The 15239-nt window shown below is 51.3% G+C and overlaps 1 pseudogene; it reads right to left on the bottom strand.

The window, feature by feature from the left end:
- Positions 1-658: 658 nt before the first annotated feature.
- Positions 659-2659, bottom strand: LOC137097641 (enhancer of mRNA-decapping protein 3 pseudogene; annotated as a pseudogene).
- Between the last annotated feature and the right edge of the window lie 12580 nt (positions 2660-15239).

Raw genomic sequence — 15239 nt, 5'->3', positions numbered from 1 at the left:
ACGATCTGCCTCTCCAGGTAGTTCTGGGACTGCCACACCCCTTTTACGTCTTGCTTTGCGTACCTTTCTCTCCCGGGATCCATAGAAGGAGTTATCCTCATCTTGAACACATTCTTTTTTAAACTCCCTCCAAATATATATATATAGAAGCATTTTGTTTACAATGGATAAAAGAGAAAGTGGGATAAGGGGGAATTGGGGGTGAAAAGAAAAGTCTTGTGCGAGGCGGGAAAACAGAGAGAGAGCAAACAAGACGGAAAAGACTTTCGAGAGGCCAAAAAGAAGGCGGCCAAAGAGAGATGAAAGAAGTGCCTCAGAAGTGAGGAGGGGGAGAGAGAGAGTAGGCGAGAGAGGAGGGAGGGAGTGGAAGGAAGTTGGAGTCAAAAGAAGCCGAGTCAAAGAGAGAGAAGGATCCAGCTGCATTGCACGTCCTCCTTCCTCTCCCCCAGATGTTGTGTTTCCTTTTCTTAAGCCTTTCCCGTGATCACATCCAAGTCACTTCTCTATTCGTGTTTCTAGTTCCTGTCTTCTTTGAGAAGTATCGTTGTATCCGTTCCTATCTTCATTGAGGAGAACACACATAGCGTGAACTCTGTGGAGATTTCAAAGAGTCTTTATAGAGTGACCGGGCTGTTGGTGTCCTTTAGGAAGAAGAAGGTCAGTCGGTCCGTGTGTCCGTGACATCCCACGGGAGTTTGGCTGCCCATTCTTCTTTAGTTGCCCATTCTTTTAATTTCCATTTCTTTGCATAGGTCATTCTGGCAGCTGTTGCTATGAACAGTTTATCTTGCTTTGTGTCCAACTCTATGTCTCCGTCTGGAATACCAAGAGGAAAGTATTCTGGCTTAAGTGGCACCTTAGTTTGTAAGATCTTTTGTGTCGCCTCTTGAATGGTTTTCCAATATTTTCTTGCAATCGGGCATGTCCCCCCGCTTGTGCCACTCCTGACTTCAAGGGTCTGACCTCCCCCGCCCTAGGCTGAGCTTCTCGTATGCTTCTGTGAAGGTGTTTAGACTGGCTTGTAGGCCTTCTTCTGAATGCGCACAGATGACATTGTCATCAGCATAGTGGAGTTCTATAACAGATGTTGTTGTAACCTTGGTTTTGGCTTTCGGTTGAGGGGAAAAAAGTATTTTGGGAACTTAACCCAGGCACAGGCACCCTTCGGCCCTCCCTCCCTCCCTACTGGCTAGGAGGGATTGCGGGAGTGGAAGTCCAAAGCACCTGTTTGAGGGCTGAAGTGTGCCGGTGCCTGGATTAACCCGTGAACTGTCACAACCTGGAGTTTTCTAGGCGCAGCAGTCTGCCTCTTTCTGATATAGGCCACAGGGAGAGAAAAAAGGCAGCCCAGAGAACACGGGACAGCCAAAACAGTGGGCTGTGTCCAAGGTGAGGGCCACCACCTTGTGCCGCTCCTAACTTCAAGGGACTGACTCCCCCCCTCTTGGCCACAAAGGTACGCCACTCCTGACTTCAAGGGACTGACCCCCCCCCCACGGTTCCGGTTGGCCCAGTCCACCGCCGCCTTGTACCACAGCTGGTCCCGCAGGTATGAATTTTCGTGGCAATCCAGGCAGTTGATCACCATGTCCACCTGCGTGTCTGGCAGGTCTTTGACGCTGGAGACTTGCTGGCCATGGGTCTTGCCAAAGAGGGAGAGCTCGTTGGTGATGGATTCCAGCATCTTGACAAAGTTGGGGAGGAAAAGGATTATGTCCACGTCGTGATTGGAGAGGTGCCGCCCGCAGCTGATCCCTTGGGCCCCTTTGACGTGGGGCCCACAAAGCAAGACCACGGTGAGTCGCTGGTGGATGTTTTTCGGGTTCAGCCTGTTGGGTCCTCCAAAGAGACTCAGGCCCACCTGGCTGGCACAGATCCCAGTCATTTCCAGTCTCCGTTCCAGAGTGAGGCCATACTTCTCGGCCACCAAAAGAAGCTTCGTAAGAGATACTTGGCGCCACCAGCCCGGAGTCAGTGCAGAATTCCTTGCTTGCCTGAGGCACAGTGATTCTTCTGTACACAATGGGCTCGGATTCCAAAATGTTCTCATCGTGGAAATAGCGGGTGGACCTCTCGTTTGGCGTGCCCCTTGAGCGGATCCCGCTTTTCTTCTCGTAGGTTTCAGTCTCCTCAAACACAGCCGCCTTGTCAAAGAGGGCCAGGTTCCCTTCGAAATCGAAACCTGTGCCTGGGAGATCTTCGATGTCGCCCCAAAGCATTCATCGTCTTTGTTCTTCATCGGCCCGTCGACATCTTCATAGGTTGGCCTGAAGGGAAGAAAACAGGGCGTGTTTTCTAGAATGGGTCCATGCTAATCTTCTCCAGTTTTAGTATATGTGCTGCAGAAGCCATCATCGGGGTCTGTAAAGAGACACAACCAGCCAAGGCCAAGCTGCTCTGCCAAGAAGGGGGCGGTCTGCCCAAGATGACCTGTCCAACCCCCCCCCCCCCCCCGGCCTTTGCCACAAGACTATGATTAAGGAAAGAAAGAAAGGGAGCCGTCGCCTCTCCTCCGTTCCTCAAGACGTGGCCAAGTCTCCTTAGGGCTCCTTGGAAGAACCACACATTTCACCCATGTTTTCCCCCCTTCCAGTTCCAGTTCTATTAGTTGAGCAATATGGCATGCCTCATAATACAACCAGTAGTAATCCACTGGCATCGCCATACAATTTTAAGTCTGGAAGACCGGATCCTCCTCTACTTTTTGAATCTGTTCGGTTGCTATATGTTATTCTCTCTGAGCAACCCACTTCTTTTAGCAGTCTCTTGAACCTTTCTGCCAGAATACTTGCAAAGATCTTGCAATCGTAATTTAGTAGAGAGATTGGTCGGTAATTTTTTAAGCTTGTAGGATCCGTGTTTTCTTTATGAATCAATGTTATATATGCTTCCCGCCAGGTCTCAGGCATTCCTTTGCCTCCCAACACATTGTTCATAGTTTCTTTTAAGTGAGTGGATAATATGTCTTCTTTGAAGGTTTTATAATATAGTGCCGTGAAGCCGTCTGGGCCGGGTGCCGTGTTGTTTCCCAGCTTGTTTATAGCTCCTATAACTTCCTCTGTTTTTGTTGGAGTGTTTAAGAATTCTCTTTCCACATCAGAAATTTTCGACAACTTTGGGTCAGAAATATAAGCTGAGATGTCTTCCTTCCTCACTATGCCCTTTTAATATAATTTTTATAGAACTTTCTAAATTGTGTAGCAATGTCTTTCTCTTTAGTAAAATTTATCCCTTCTTCTATTATTCGTGGTGGCACCGCTCTCCTTCAGGCGCAAGCCTTTGTGGCCCTGGTTGCTTTCGTGTCGGGTTCGAGAGGGCGGCAGGCATGGCCGACATCGTGGGGTGAAGCAGACAGAGCCGCCTTGATCTTGGCCTGGGTCTGCTCGAGATTTCTCTGCATTTTTTTCCTCCTGAAGCCTCGTCTCTGCACTTTCCAAGCTTTGCTTCAGCTGCAAAACTTCCGCTTTCAGGCTCTGAATTTCCTCGTTGCGACTGGAAATCAGCTGACGGATCCGGGCCGCGGCTCCTTGGAAGTCCCGAACGCAGCAGGAAACGTCTTCCTGGATCTCTGATGGTGCTAATGCCTGCACTGGAATAGCTTTTGCGAAGGCTGTTGATTCGTTCAAAAGGCCCGGAGTCCGGGACTCTCTTCCCGCCATGGCTTGCAAGACGCTGTCGACGAAAGAGGAGCCGTGTTGGCGCGGCGCATGGGTACTGTTTATAGAAGCTTCTAGAAGGTCAGCCATTTCTAGCATCTGCAAATGGACGCCTTTCATGTCCCAAAGAGATTTGGAAAGGGCCTCCAAGATGGCTCCGGTGCTGTGGGCCTTGGCTTCGGAGGCGACTAACTCCGCCCGGAGGGCTTCCCGTTCATCCTGGAGAGCCTGGTGGGCTCCCTTGAGGTCCTCCATCCGGGCCCCTTGCTCACTCTCTCAGGGCGGCCAGGGCCGATTTCAGCTCCGCCTTGGTCTCTGCCTGCTGGCGCCGCATGATCTTGTTTTCCTCCTCGAGGAACTCATGGCATTCGGTGCATTCGCGGGCCTCGCGGTTGGCGCTCTTGCATTCGCATTGCATTGCGTCCTTCTCGAGGGACAGCCTCTCCCTTGAGTCAGTCGGTCAGTGTCTCTCTCTCTCTGTCTGCTGTGTCTCTCTCCGTCTCCGTCTGTAGTGAACTTCCTTTTTCTCCCCTGGGAGAGATTGAAAGGTCGGGGCGTCGGGGCTCCGTTCAGTCGTCGTTCCTGTAAAAAGACACAACCGGCTAAGGCCAAGAAGGGAGCGGTCTGCCCCAGGTGACCTGCCCAATATTACGTCCCCCCCCCCACCCTCTGGGCCACCAATGGATGCCTAGCTCCCCACATCCCAGCCTTACCTTCGTCGTTCCTGAGGTAAGAGGAGGGGGTGCTCCTTTGAAACTGCCCCAAAAGCTCCACTAATGGGATGTATCCGGTGGGGGTTTCTGGCATCCTCCTCCTGGGCTCAGGTAGGTGGAAAGGTCGGGGCGTCGTGGCTCCCTTTGTCCATCGTCATGCCTGTAAAGAGACACAACCGGCTAAGGCCAAGAAGGGAGCGGTCTGCCCCAGGTGACCTGCCCAATATTACGTGTCCCCCCCCCCGCCCTCCGGCCACCAAGGGATGCCCAGCTCCACACATCCCAGCCTTACCTTCGTCGCTCCTGAGGTAAGAGGAGGGGGTGCTCCTGTGAAACTGCCCCACCAGCTCCGCTAATGGGATGTATCCGGTGGGGGTTTCTGGCATCCTCCTCCTGGGCTCAGGTAGGCGGAAAGGTCGTGGCGTCGTGGCTCCCTTTGTCCATCGTCGTTCCTGTAAAGAGACACGACCTGCTACGGCCAAGAAGGGAGCGGTCTGCCCCAGGTGACCTGCCCAATATTCCCTCCCCCCCCCCCACACTCTGCGCCACAAAGGGATGCCCAGATCCACACATCCCAGCCTTACCTTCGTCGCTCCTGAGGTAAGAGGAGGGGATGCTCCTTTGAAACTGCCCCACCAGCTCTGCTAATGGGATGTATCCGGTGGGGGTTTCTGGCATCCTCCTCCTGGGCTCAGGTAGGCGGAAAGGTCGTGGCGTCGTGGCTCCCTTTTTCCATCGTCGTTCCTGTAAAGAGACACAACCGGCTAAGGCCAAGAAGGGAGCGGTCTGCCCCAGGTGACCTGCCCAATATTACGTCCCCCCCCCCACCCTCTGGGCCACCAATGGATGCCCAGCTCCCCACATCCCAGCCTTACCTTCGTCGCTCCTGAGGTAAGAGGAGGGGGTGCTCCTTTGAAACTGCCCACCAGCTCCGCTAATGGGATGTATCTGGTGGGGGTTTCTGGCATCCTCCTCCTGGGCTCAGGTAGGCGGAAAGGTCGTGGCGTCGTGGCTCCCTTTGTCCATCGTCGTTCCTGTAAAGAGACACGACCGGCTAAGGCCAAGAAGGGAGCAGTCTGCCCCAGATGACCTGCCCAATATTACGTCCCCCCCCCCACCCTCTGGGCCACCAATGGATGCCCAGATCCCCACATCCCAGCCTTACTTTCGTCGCTCCTGAGGTAAGAGGAGGGGGTGCTACTTTGAAACTGCCCCACCAGCTCCGCTAATGGGATGTATCCGGTGGGGGTTTCTGGCATCCTCCTCCTGGGAACAAGAATGTATGTATGTGTATTTTATAAGACTCTCAAGAAAGTAATATAAATCAGGATTATATGCTCTCTAATGGAGTAAATTGTCTGAGACTTTATAGCATTTAACAGGAATGTTATCAGCACATTATAAGTAAATGTAGATTATCTTGTCAACACAGAGAAATAAACAGTAGACTAAAGATAATAAAGTCCATCCTTTCCTGGAGTCGGATTTCAGTGAAGGAATTCAAAAGTCTCTGTCTTTATCCTCAAAAGAATTCTTCTTTTGGCAACACAGTCTTAAGGAGTACTTCTTAGGCAACAGAGTCTTCCTTAGGTAACAAAATTTCTACAAGGTCTCCCGGTTTGTTATCCTTGTTTCGAATAATTATCTTCTTCAGGATGTAGTCTGTTATCACATTATACTTAATGCACTAAATAAAGGAGTAAAAATAACATACACAATAGATACACGAAACTCCCAAAATCACATTTCTAAAGAAACATTTTATAATAACAGTAAAGAAACACGCTACTCTACCTACACTCTCTTCATTAGTACAGGCTCTGTTCTGGTAGGAGTTCTATAACGAGCAATGAGTCATAACTAGGCTACCTCTTAAGTAGAACTACATTTCACAAGAAACAAGTGTATTCAATTTTGTCATTTAGACCTTGTGGAACCAGTGTTTGTAGTTTAAAGATCCAAAAAGATTCTCTTTGCCGAAGGAGTTTTTTTACATCTGCATTAGGTCTGGGTAATATTTTTTCTAAAGCGCAAAATTTAAAGCTATGGTGTGTATGTGCTTTTTCATTGAAATGTACATATAGTGAAGAGTCAGTGGACCCATTCCTTATGCGTGAACGATGTTCATTTATCCTGGTTTTAAGGGGTCTAGTGGTCATTCCAACATATAATAGCTTGCAGGAGCATTCTAATAGGTAAATTACATTATCAGTGGAACATGCTGTTAAATGTTGCAATGTAATCTTAATGTTGTTGGATGAGAGTATATTTTAATCTTGAGTGATTGTTGACAACAGTTACAGTGTCCACAGCTAGTGTGACCCCTAGTGGTAAGTTTATATTCAGAATGGATCATAAGGTCCTTTAAATTTCTGGATCTTTTGTGTGCAATTATAGGTCGGGGCGTCGTGGCTCCCTTCATTTGTCGTTCCAGTAAAGAGACACAACCGGCTAAGGCCAAGATGGAGCGGTCTGCCCCAGGTGACCTGCCCAATATTACCTCCCCCCCCCCACCCTCCGGCCACAAAGGGATGCCCAGCTCCACACATCCCAGCCTTACCTTCGTCGCTCCTGAGGTAAGAGGAGGGGGTGCTCCTTTGAAACTGCCCCACCGGCTCCGCTAATGGGATGTATCCGGTGGGGGTTTCTGGCATCCTCCTCCTGGGCTCAGGTAGGCGGAAAGGTCGGGGCGTCGTGGCTCCCTTTGTCCATCGTCGTTCCTGTAAAGAGACACAACTGGCTAAGGCCAAGAAGGGAGCGGTCTGCCCCAGGTGACCAGCCCAATATTCCCTCCCCCTGCCCTCCGGCCACAAAGGGATGCCCAGCTCCCCACATCCCAGCCTTACCTTCGTCGCTCCTGAGGTAAGAGGAGGGGGTGCTCCTGTGAAACTGCCCCACCAGCTCCGCTAATGGGATGTATCCGGTGGGGGTCTGCCCCAGATGACCTGCCCAATATTACGTGTGTCCCCCCCCGCCCTCTGGGCCACAAAGGGATGCCCAGCTCCCCACATCCCAGCCTTACCTTCGTCGCTCCTGAGGTAAGAGGAGGGGGTGCTACTGTGAAACTGCCCCACCAGCTCCGCTAATGGGATGTATCCGGTGGGGGTTTCTGGCATCCTCCTTCTCCTGGGCTCAGGTAGGCGGAAAGGTCGTGGCGTCGTGGCTCCCTTTGTCCATCATCGTTCCTGTAAAGAGACACAACCGGCTAAGGCCAAGAAGGGAGTGGTCTGCCCCAGGTGACCTGCCCAATATTACGTCCCCCCCCACCCTCTGGGCCACCAATGGATGCCCAACTCCCCACATCCCAGCCTTACCTTCGTCGCTCCTGAGGTAAGAGGAGGGCGTGCTCCTTTGAAAGTGCCCCACCAGCTCCGCTAATGGGATGTATCCGGTGGGGGTTTCTGGCATCCTCCTCCTGGGCTCAGGTAGGCGGAAAGGTCGTGGCGTCGTGGCTCCCTTTGTCCATCGTCGTTCCTGTAAAGAGACACGACCGGCTAAGGCCAAGAAGGGAGTGGTCTGCCCCAGGTGACCTGCCCAATATTACCTCCCCCCGCCCTCTGGGCCACCAATGGATGCCCAGCTCCACACATCCCAGCCTTACCTTCGTCGCTCCTGAGGTAAGAGGAGGGGGTGCTCCTGTGAAACTGCCCCACCAGCTCCGCTAATGGGATGTATCCGGTGGGGGTTTCTGGCATCCTCCTCCTGGGCTCAGATAGGCGGAAAGGTCGGGGCGTCGTGGCTCCCTTTGTCCATCGTCGTTCCTGTAAAGAGACACGACCGGCTAAGGCCAAGAAGGGAGTGGTCTGCCCCAGGTGACCTGCCCAATATTACGTCCCCCCCCCCACCCTCTGGGCCACCAATGGATGCCCAGATCCCCACATCCCAGCCTTACCTTCGTCGCTCCTGAGGTAAGAGGAGGGGGGTGCTCCTTTGAAACTGCCCCACCAGCTCCGCTAATGGGATGTATCTGGTGGGGGTTTCTGGCATCCTCCTCCTCCTGGGCTCAGGTAGGCGGAAAGGTCGGGGCGTCGTGGCTCCCTTTGTCCATCGTCGTTCCTGTAAAGAGACACAACCGGCTAAGGCCGAGAAGGGAGCGGTCTGCCCCAGGTGACCTGCCCAATATTACCTCCCGCCGCCCTCCGGCCACAAAGGGATGCCCAGCTCCCCACATCCCAGCCTTACCTTTGTAGCTGCTCAGGTAAGACGGGGGAGTGCTCTTTTGAAAGTGCCCCACGAGCTCCGCAAACAGTACATATCCGCTGGGGGTTTCCGGGAACTTCCTTTTTCTCCCCTGGGAGAGATGATATGGTTGGGGCCTTGTGGGTCCCTTGGATCCATTGTTGGTCCTGTAAAGAGACTCAACCGGCTAAGGCCAAGCTGGTCTGCCAAGAAGGGAGCGGTCTGCCCCAGATGACCTGTCCAACCCCCCCCCCCCCCGGCCTTTGCCACAAGACTATTATGAAGCAAAGAAAGGGAGCCGTAGCCTCTCCTCGGTCCCTCAAGACGTGGCCAAGTCTCCTTGTGGCTCCTTCCCAGAACCACACATTTCACCCATTCCCCCCCCCCCCCTTCCAGTTCCAGTTCTATCAATTGAGCCATATGGCAATATGCCTCATAATACAACTCCCGGGGTGGGGCCCCCCATCCCCCCATTTCTTGGGTGCCATAGAATATAACATTAGAAATTCTATTTTTATTCCCTCCCGCTACCCATTTTTTGATGGATCTGTCCCACTTCTGGAAAAGTTTTGCATAAATGTTGACTGGCCGACTTTGAAATAAATGTAGGAATTTGGGTAGATTCTTCATGTTATAAATTTCACGTCTAGAAGTGATGTCCTGAAAATTCTTCTCCCAGATTTTAACTAATTTACTTGTAGTTTTCCATAAGTGGTTGAAGTTTGATTGTATGATGTTGTTTAATTTTTTTGGAATTTCTACTCCTAAGTACGATTTTAGTGACTTCTTTCCCAGTTTCACTCCGATCATCTTTTGAGCAATTCCTGGTTCTTTTGGTGTTAGATTCTTATGGAGAATTTCTGTTTTTCCTAAATTAATTCCAAGCCCCGAGATTTCCCCAAATTCCTTTATCTTCTTTTTTTAAAATAAAAATCTTTATTAAATTTTCCAGGTATAAAAAGCACGTACATATATATAATCATTTCATCACATAGAAGTAAAGGCAATATAACATAAGAAGGGGGGAAAGAGGGAAAGAGAAAGGAAAGAGAAAGAAGAAATGGTAAGGTGAAACCTATCTATTAACCCATTCAGACATTCATTCTTTCGTCCTTACATTGCTCATCGATACGACATCCAAACGTCTCCCGGAAGGGAAAGGAGAAGAGGGGTAGTCGTTAGACATTTCTTTCTACAGAGTTAAAAGTTGGACTTCCGTTTTGAGTCCAGGCTCTGTTCTTCTTTGCTATTTTGTAGGCTCCCAATTTCCTCTCGTTTGGTCGAGAGTGGGAGCCTCATGACCCTTTGACCCTTTCCTAGTGGTATTTCATTTATTTTATCCCTATCTCGGAAAGTTTTCAAGCGGTTCTTTCCTCGGCTCTTTTTATTTCATAGTCCTCAACTTTTTTCCAATCCGTTTCCTTCATTGGCCTTCCTGAACTAGTTCTCAGAAAGAAAGTAAGTTTGTCCGTATCTTTAATCTCCGAGAGTTTATCGAGCCATTGTTCCGCCGTCGGTGTCTGATCGTCCTTCCAGCATTTCGCGAAGGTTATTCATGCCGCTGTGGTTATATATGTTAGGATGACATCTTCGTTTTTTTCTAATTTGTGACTTTGTCTGTCAGACCGAGGAGGAAAATTTCAGGTTTGAAAGGGATCTTTTTATATATATATAATTTTCTCCGTTTCTTCTTTTATTCGTTTCCAAAATTTGTTTGATATTGGGCATGACCACTACATGTGGAAATAGCTTCCTACTAGGCCTGTGCGGTTTCGTTCGTTAATTTCATAATTCGTAAAACATTCGTTAATTTTTGCATTTACGGTACGATAACAAAACATATTTTCAAACCCGGAAGGGTTTTTAAATATCGAAACGGCAACTCCCACAGTATTTACGAGCTTTCGCCCGTTTTGTAAATGGGGCGGGCGGGGCGAAGGGGCGGCGCGAGCGCACACCCAGTGAGCCAAGCACCGCCCCTGCCTGTTGGGCGCCCGGCCCGCGCGCGCTCACCCTTACAGCCGGCCTCCGCGCGCCATCCAATCGGCTCCGGCTCCTGCGCCCTCCTCCTCCTGGCACTTCCTGCAACACAGCTGGGAGGAGGAGGAGGAGGAGGAGGAGGAGGAGGAGGAGGAGGAGGAGGAGGAGGGCGCAGGAGCCGGAGCCGATTGGATGGCGCGCGCACGCGCGCGCCATCCAATCGGCTCCGGCTCCTGCGCCCTCCTCCTCCTCCTCCTCCTCCTCCTCCTCCTCCTCCTCCTCCTCCTCCTGGCACTTCCTGCAACACAGCTGGGAGGAGGAGGAGGAGGAGGAGGGCGCAGGAGCCGGAGCCGGAGCGCAGGAGCCGGGGAGGGGATTCCTGCAGCGCCGGCTCTGCCTCCGTGGCCCGCCTGAGATGAGACCAATACCATCTGATTGCCACAAATTGAAGGCTGCATCCATCCAGGCTCTTTTGCTGTGAGTTTTCAGGGCTGTATGAGTGTATGACCATGTTCCAGAAGCATTCTCTCCTGACATTTTGCCCACATCTATGGCAGGCATCCTCAGAGGTCTGTTGGAAACTAGGCAAATGGAGTTTATCTATGGAATGTCCAGGGTGGGAGAAATGAAAGCCATTCAATGCTAATCAATAGGTGACCATTACTGCAACATTCACACTTACAAAATGTTTTGTAAATATTTACGAAATTTCGTAAATAACAAAACATTTTTTTGGAAAGTTTTGTAAATATTTTAAATATCGAAACAAAAAAACACCCCAATTACAAATCGATTTTAGAAACAAATTTTTTCTTGATCAAACAGGCCTACTTCCTACATGTTTTTGCATTTCCAACAGGTGTTTTTGTCGTTTTTATACATCAAGCTTAGTTTATGTGGTGTCATGTACCATCTATGAAAGTTTTTAAGCCAATTTTCCTTTAATGGGATCGAGTAGGTATATTTTAATTTTTTCCGCCAAATTTGTTGCCATTCTTGAATTTTAATCTGCCTGCCTATATTTTTTGCCCATGAGATCATACAGTTGTTGATGTCTTCCGTTTCAGTTTCCCATACCAGCAGTTGATCGTATATCTTTGTTATATTTTTCCTTTCTAATTTTAATATTTTACCCCATGTTGTTTCTTTATCTTCAAATCCCCTCTTTAAATCTTGCTTCAACGATTCATTTATCTGGTGGTATTGTAGCCAAGTTATATTCCGTATATTCTTCGTCAAGTCTGTTTTTCCCAAATTCCTTTATCAATTTGTCCAGGGAACATAACGACTCTTTCGTCTCACTTAAAATGTTTTATCACGGTGTTGTTGTCGGCGTCATCGTCCGCCGTGATTGCTGCCGCTTTGCTGTCATCTTCCACATCAATCATGCCCTAGTTCTCAACAAACTCGTCACCTTCTGACGGGGAAGGCACGTCCTTGTCCTCCTCTCCCAACTTCCTGGAGAAGACGAGTGAGTTTGCGGTCTCTGGACGGCACTCGAGGCAGGCCCGGGTTGAGGGCGTCAAGCCCCTTGCTAAGGACCAAGAGGGAGGAGGAGGTGTTGGTGGCGCCGCTCTCCTCCCTCCCTCCCTCCCTCCCTCCCTTCCTTCCTTCCTTCCTTCCTTCAGGCGCAAGCCTTGGTTGCCACTCCGGCCGTTGTCCCCTGAGCCGGCCAAATCCGTGAGGCCAAGGTTGGCGGCCCGGTGTGCAGGTGGTGGCCACCATCCCGCAAAATAAATACATGAAATATCTATATTAAGATATATCTATATTAAAACGCACAGAGTAAAATACAGTAAACACAGGACGAGCGTTTAAAATGCATCGTTCCAACAGACGAGGTGGGTTTGCTGGAAGAGAGAGGTCTTCAGGTGTATTTTATTTATTTATTTACTTCATTTGTATACTGCTCCTCTCAGCCCTCAGGCGACTCGGAGCGGTTTACAACAATTCAACAGTATACAAAGTACAGACAATAGGCATTTAAAACAATAGTATCACAATCCATAAACATAGCACCAATACAAAATTATATCAGTATAGCAAATCCATCAGGTCTCATCAGTAGAATCAGTATCAGTCCAATCCAGAAAGAACGTGGTGTCATCAATGGTTCTCCCGCCGCCGCTTCCGGGCACGCTCTGCTGTGGCCAGCTGAAAGCCCTCAGGAGTTGTGAGTCTCTTGCCGTCCTTCTTGGGCACAAAAGGCTCCTGCTTGGTCACAACACTCGGCCGGGCCTTGAACGAGGCAGCCTCCTCCTGCTTCTCGGCCTCCTCCTTGAGCTTCTGCTGCCACAGTACTTGCCACGCGGCCCCTCGCTTCTCGACTGCCAGGTGGAAGGGCTCTGGCTTGGTGGGTCTCTTCACCTTCTTCTCTGGCAGAAGGACACGGTGAAAATGGGGCGACGGGCGGGCTCTGAACTTGGGGACCACCACAGGGCACGGCTCGTAGGGCTCCTCCTCCTCCTCCTGCTGTTTCTTGCTCTCCCGGACGCGATCCTCAACCTGAAAGTTGAAGCCATCGGCTCGGTTGGCTCTTTGGCTGGTGTATTTTTTGGCAAAAGAGGGGAGCCTTCCACGATCCGGGAGTCGAGCTCCCGAGCCTTGAATTTATTCTGCTCACGCAGGGCAAGAAGCTCCGCAGGACTTTTCTATGTGGCAGGCCTGGAAGGCGGCAGCATTGTCGCCAGGCAGGGCGATTTCGGCACTGTCCGCTCGGGCTTCTCCTGATTTGTGCCCGCTATGGCTACTCTGAGGTGCGGCATGTCCTCTACTTCCCGCTCCTCTGCAGGCTTCCCATTGGCCGGGGGAGTCCTTCTCTTTGGTGTTGCAGGCGCGACTGGCTCTTTGGCCTTCGCTGGAGCGACATGAGTCTTCGAGGGTGTTTCTTTCAGCCTGACCCACTGAGCAGGCCTGGAAGCAGACAGTCTCCGTTTTTGTGGGGGAGGCTGGTGTTCGCTGGCCAAGGCAGCAGCATATTTTTGGGCATGGCGCTTGGCGAGGTATCTCCGTTTGGCGCTTCCCCATAGACTGGAGAGCCTCTTTGCTGGTCTAAAACTTCCTGAGATCCTCCCAGACACGGATCCCAATGCCTCACTGGCTGCAGCTGGGAGTTCAGTGGCTTTCTCATCTCGGGTGTTGGTGGCCATATCTGCCACTTTCTGGAAAGCGCCCAGGGAGGCCAGAACGGTCGTCCGCTGTTGAGAGTGCAGCTTGGTTGGCTTGGAGTTGAAGTCTTCCCAGATGGGATAGGAGCTCTCCAGCTGCTCGCTCACTCGCTCGCTCGCTCGCTCTTTCTCCGCACCTTCAGGTGGGTTTCAAATTCCGACCACTCCTGATCTATGTCGGAAGAAAAGAACCCCCCCCCCCGTAAAACCCTTCCTAGAAGTCCGAGCACATGGGTTTTGCGACCTTCCAAGCTGACCAGTTTCCCTGGTTTTGGGACTTTGATCAGCACCAAACTTTTTGGCTCAAGGACCAGATTCCGGTTTTCCTTGTGTTGCCGTCCTTTGTCACCATTCATTTCTTTATAGTTTTATAGCTGTTTTATTGTTGGGTCTGTTGACTGCCTCGGCCTTTTCCGGGGATGTTTCCTCCTCCTCCTCTTCCGTCCTCTTGATTTCCTGGGAGGCCCAAGTAGTTTGTGTTGTGTCACGTTGCGGAGCTTTTGGCACCCGGGATTTGTTGACCTGGACCTGTCTGCTTGGCCTTGTCTAGTGTCGCCGCGTCTTGGCTTTGGCGGACTTTTTTGACTTTACCTTTTCCCCTTGCTGCTGTGGATTTTGGGGGTGGGATTAGAGCTCGTGATTCCTTTGGACCTCGTTTGTTGTTCCGAGGCCGTCTTGACAGGGTGCGTGTGGTTCCTTGTTCCCCCCTCCCCTCCTTTTTTCTTTTCAGACCTTTGGCCTGGCCCTTGTGGGTGTCCTCTGTGGGGCCTTGGCCTTTGCCCACTTCTGCCCATTTCGTGTCCCTGGGGCAAGGGGTGGCTGTACCCTGGCCCGGGGGGGGGGGGGGGGGTGCTGGGATGTTCAGAACCAGGGGTGCCTGGAGAGGAGGAGGAGGAGGAGGGTCGCCGTTGCACCGGCTTCCCAGCGCCTGCATTGGGATTCTTTTGGCCAGGGCGCTCAGGAGCCCCGTCCTTTCCTGCAGGCATGTCTTCATTGACTGCAGATCGGTCGTTGGAGGAAGCAGAGAGCGTGACTTCCAAAGTCGAGCAGCCCTCCCTCCACTTGTTCTCCACATTGGTTGCGGTGGTGAGGCTGGGTGGAGCTGCTGCTGCTGCTGCTGTGCCGGTTTCTCCGGAGTGGAGGGAGGAAGGTGGCCCTCTACCGAGAACGAGGTCGGAAGTCCTTTGGGCAGTGGGACCACCGCCCCCCCCCCCCGAGTTGTGTCTCTGCAACACCCAAACCCTCTGGCTCGGACTGGGCCAGTGCCTCGGCTAGGCTTCTCCCCATCCCTGAGCTCGGGATATGGATCTCCTTCTTCTGTGGGAATCCTCTGGGGCAAGTTGGCCACTTCCATACGTCTCCTCCAGACAGAAACATATGGGTTTCCTTTTCTTGTGGCCCTGACAGGAGCGTGATATATCTTATCCGCAGAGTAAGAAAAGGGAAAGAAGCCAGTGATTGTGGCTTGGCTGCGGCCTTTCACCAGAACAGAAGTCAACGCAGGACTCTCTTCTCCCCAACTGCCTCAGATCCGGACCACACTT

This window comes from Anolis sagrei, chromosome 10 (genome assembly GCF_037176765.1).
Source record: "Anolis sagrei isolate rAnoSag1 chromosome 10, rAnoSag1.mat, whole genome shotgun sequence".
Classification (NCBI taxonomy): domain Eukaryota; kingdom Metazoa; phylum Chordata; class Lepidosauria; order Squamata; family Dactyloidae; genus Anolis; species Anolis sagrei.
This window is presented reverse-complemented; position numbering and strand designations above follow the sequence as displayed.